This window comes from Penaeus vannamei, chromosome 17 (genome assembly GCF_042767895.1).
Source record: "Penaeus vannamei isolate JL-2024 chromosome 17, ASM4276789v1, whole genome shotgun sequence".
NCBI lineage: Eukaryota > Metazoa > Arthropoda > Malacostraca > Decapoda > Penaeidae > Penaeus > Penaeus vannamei.
This window is the reverse complement of record NC_091565.1, coordinates 3,646,052-3,651,051: the sequence shown is the minus strand read 5'-3', so window position 1 is coordinate 3,651,051 and position 5,000 is coordinate 3,646,052.

The window sequence follows — 5,000 nt, the reverse complement described above, 5'->3', positions numbered from 1 at the left end:
GTCTAACCTTCTTTTCCTCTTTTTTCTCCTCCAACTCTGCTTCTTTTTCCCCTTCTCTTCTTTACTTCCACTCCTATCCTCCTATCCTCATTTTTACCCCCTCTCCCCCCCCCCCCTCCCTTCCTTTTCTCCCTCCTCCCCCCCCTAAGGATGAGAAACAGCAAGGATAGTCCAGTGAAACGTCATCAATTCAGTGATGACGTCACACGATCTTACGTCACATTGATGACGCAGACAGGAGACCCTCGCCACCACTCGTCCGAATCCAATCATTCTCTCATTTTCGGTTTTACTAAAAGATTCACACATCATACGGAGTTTGGCGCTCTCTAAAGGAGTTCAAAATTGGACATATAGTCTTAATTTTATGATATTGATATAATATACAAGAATTTTAATATAATATACAAGAATATACATCATACAACATGAGAGGTTAGCTCACGCCGAACCCTAGTCTATCAATAGTCATAAACCTATAAACATGAGATCATTAACTAACTTTCTTCGAGATTTTCCATCCTTTAAACTTATTCTCTCCTTTAAACTGAATATAAACTTATCAAATGTCTCACTCACCTTTTACTTCACGTCTATTTTCCTATAGGTAGGCCTATAACTTCTCTTTCGTTCGTTTCACTTTCTCCTTAACCTATTTATGTATGATTTAATTCCAAATAACTATCTTTAGATCTTGGTAATAGTCCTCATTAATAATTCTAGTAATACTCCAAGCCCCGAGTGTGAACTATTTTTAATTTAAGAAAAAAATAAATGAATAAAAAAATAAATAAATAAAAAAAATAAATAATAAAAAACATATGATCATTTTTGTACTGAGTAGGCATTGCTGTTTGCTAATAAGTCTTCAATTTCTTAATATTTCTTTTTTTTTTCTTTCTTTCTTTTTTCTTTTCTTTTTTTTCATCATTTTCATTTTTTGTCGTTTTTCCTTTTCTGTTGTGAAATGTCGAGAACTTATCTACTTAAATACTAGTTTTTTTATTTGAAAATCTATGGGAATGAAGCTTTCCTTGTTTCTTATATTTATTATCGATATTGTGATCATATACAGTTTTGAAAATGATTTAATAATTACACAATTTTGATAAACCGGCTCGTTAGTTTCTTATTCTTTCTTTCCCTCTCCCATCTTCTTTCCTCTTTTTTCCCTTCCTCCCTATCTTCATTCGTTTTTTTCCTCTCTCCTGCACCCCATTTCTTTCCCTCTTTTCCCATTTGTTTTTCACATCATCTACCCATCCTTACCCTTTCCCCTCTCTCTCCCACCCCCGTCTTTTCTCCCTTTTTATCTTTCTTTTCCGCCTCTTTCTTTCTTTATTCCTCTCTTTTTCCCACCCACACCCATTTCCCCCTTTTTTCCTCGCTTTTCCCCCTCTTTATCCTCCCTACTTTTTCCCCTCTCCCCTTCTCTCTCTCTCTCTCTCTCTCTCTCTCTCTCTCTCTCTCTCTCTCTCTCTCTCTCTCTCTCTCTCTCTCTCTCTCTCTCTCTCTCTCTCTCTCATTCTACACCCCTTTCCCCCTTTCCTCTCTTCCCTTTCTCGCCGACTCTCTCTCTCTCTCTCTCTCTCTCTCTCTCTCTCTCTCTCTCTCTCTCTCTCTCTCTCTCTCTCTCTCTCTCTCTCTCTCTCTCTCTCTCTCTCTCTCTCTCTCTCTCTCTCTCTCCCATAGATGATTTTGTGCCCGCTATCGCTAACAGATATATAGATTTCCCTTCGCGTTCCCTGCTATTAGCGGCCGAGATCTCTATTCGGCGAGTACTTGTGATTGCACTTGGCGGGAAATTGTCAATACGCTTTGTGTTTGTGTTAGTCCCTCATAATGCGTGTCCGTTGGGTTCCGCTGGCCCTTTATTAAAACAATATGTGGATGGAGTATGTATGTATGTGTGTGTGTGTGTGTGTGTGTGTGTGTGTGTGTGTGTGTGTGTGTGTGTGTGTGTGTGTGTCTATATGTGTATATATGAATATAAATACACACATATATGTGAATATATATATATATATATATATATATATATATATATATATATATATATATATATATATATATATATATATATATATATATATATATATATATATATATATATATATATATATATATATATGTCTATTTATCTATCCATCTATCTATATAGTATATATGTATATAAATATATATATATATATATATATATATATATATATATATATATATATATATATATATATATATATATATATATGTATATACATATATATATATATATATATACATATATATATCTATGTATGTATGTATGTATACATGTAGACACACACACACACACACACACACACACACACACACACACACATATATATATATATGTATATATATATATATATATATATATATATATATATGTATATATATATATATATATATATATATATATATATATATACATATACATATATATATAAACACGCACACAAGTGTAGTAATAATCGTAATAACAATGACAGATATGACAACGTCTCTTCGAACGATTTAAACTGAATTTCTTCGCGCCAAAACGTCTTGATATAAACAAACCCCTGAATTAAGACAAAATTAAAACCCAAATCCATTAATTAATCCATTAAATTAATACGAGCCTTTGTTATTACTCCCAACCCCCCCTCCCCCCCCCATCTCGTGTATTCCCCTCCCCCCCTCTTACCCCCTTCATTCTCTCTCTCTCTCTCTCTCTCTCTCTTCTGTTTCTCTCTGTTCTTCCTCTTCTCTTCCCCTTTCCATCTCCCTTTCTTCTTTTCGGAATCTTGATCCCTTCCCTCTTTTCCCTTCCTACTTCCTCTCTTCTTCCCAATCCCCTTTTCAACTTCTCTCTTTCCCTCACTTCTAGTCCCAATCCCCTCTTCCTTCTCCTATCACCATCTTCCTGTCCTCATTCCACCTCCTTCCCCTTCTCCCTCTCTTTTTTTTTCCTCGATGCCTCCTCCCTTTCCCCTCCCCACCCTGTTCTTGTCCTATCCCTCTTCCCCCTTCTCCTCTTCCCTCTTCTTGTCCCAATCCCCCTCCTTTCTCCTTCTACCCTCTTCCTGCTCCAGTCTCTTCCCCTTCTTCCCCCTCCTTCTTTTCTCTTCCCCCCTCCCCCTCAGCCTTTCCCCATCATCCTCCCCTTCCTTCCCCCTGCCTTAATTCCACTCCCTTCCCCCACACCCATTCCCTCCCCTCCTCTCCCCCTCTCCTTCCCTCCTTCTTACCTGTTGCCCTCCCCCTCCCCCCTTCCCCCCCGTGCTAATGCGGCGAGCCAAAACAAGGCAGTCCATTACACGGGTGATTAATTATGCTAATCATGGTGTTGCGAGGTAATTAGCGGAGACGAAGTAATAACACGTGTTAATTCTATCATGCTACAGCCTCCTCCCCTCTCCATCCCATCTCCCACCCTCTCCCTCTCTTCTCTCCCCTCTCCCTCCCCCTCTCCCTTCTCCTCCCTCTCCCTCTCTTCTCTCCCCCTCCCCTTCCATCTCTCTATCTTCTCTTCTCTCTTCCTCTCTCTCCCCTCCCTTCCTCTCCCTCTCTTCTCTCTCTCCTCTCCCTCCCCCTCCCTTCCTTCCTCCCTATCTTCTCTTCTCTCTTCCTCTCCCTTTCCCTCTCTTCTCTCCCCTCTCCCTGCCCCTCCACCTCCCTATCTTCCTCTCCCTCCCCTCCCTATATTCTCTTCTCTCTTCCTCTCCTCCCTCCCCTCCCTTCCTCTCCCTTTGCCTCTCTTCTCCTCCTGTCTCCTCCCCCCTCCTCCTCCCTTTCCCTCTCTTCTCCTCCTGTCTCCCTCCCCCCTCCTCCTCCCTTTCCCTCTCTTCTCCTCCTGTCTCCCTCCCCCCTCCTCCACCCTTTCCCTCTCTTCTCTTCCTGTTTCCCTCCCCCCTCCTCCTCCCTTTCCCTCTCTTCTCCTAATGTCTCCCTCCCCCCCTTCTCCCCCCGTCTCCCTTCCCCCCTCCCTCTCCCCCAATCGCATTTCCTCCCCTACTTTTGCCGTGTCTTGTAGCAACTCTGCACCATTGCTACCTTCACTCCTGCATTCCTGTGCTGTAAATAAAAATATTGATGGTCTCTGGATAAGGTTTTCTTTCTTTCTTTTCTTTTTTTTTCCTTTCTTTTAGATATATTTATGAATATAAAGACATAAGCAGTCAATCTTCAGAGTCCTCCTTGACAGAAATTGCTAAATACATCGAATTGATTTCCTTCACAAGCACCCCCTCCCCCCTCCCCCCTCCCTCCCCCCGCCTCCCCCCGACACAAGCGCAAACAAACACTAATTCCAAATAAGGAAGTATGTATGTGATTACGTAATGCTTTCCGATTAATCACTTTATATTTGTCCTTAATCATTTAGTGTCAACAGTCACTATATCATTTTGATGTGACAATGACTGCTCTAATTATATTTTTCAATTGCCTTGCCATAATCAAATGATTTATTTGTGTAATTACCTAATCAGGCAGTTTGCTAATTCATCTAAATACCAGACCATTGATCATAGCATCCATCAAATCATCTATTTTTTTTTTTTTTTTATGTAACGATATGTCTTAATTAATGAGAGGAAACATTGACAAAAATCTACGGTATCTATACGCCACATTTCACAAGCCATGCTCCGAGGTGGATCAATGACCCAATTCTAGCCAAGGAACATCAACGAGTTCAGGAGCTTGCCAATTGCTATAAAGATAACAAGACGTCAGACAATCTTATTCAGTTTCTTAAAGCCAATAAAGAATTCAGAGAACTAAAAACTGAGATTCGTAGTAAACACTGGGAACAATTTTTGCAAAGCATCAATAGTCAAACTTCCATGGCTGATGTATGGAAAAAGATTAATAGGCTGACAGGTAAAGCTCCCACAACACCGCAGTTTCACAGCCCACAAGAACAGGCTAATATGCTACTGGAGCAGTGGGCTGAAAACTCTCAGCTGAGCTCACTTCCACAAGGGATAAAAGAC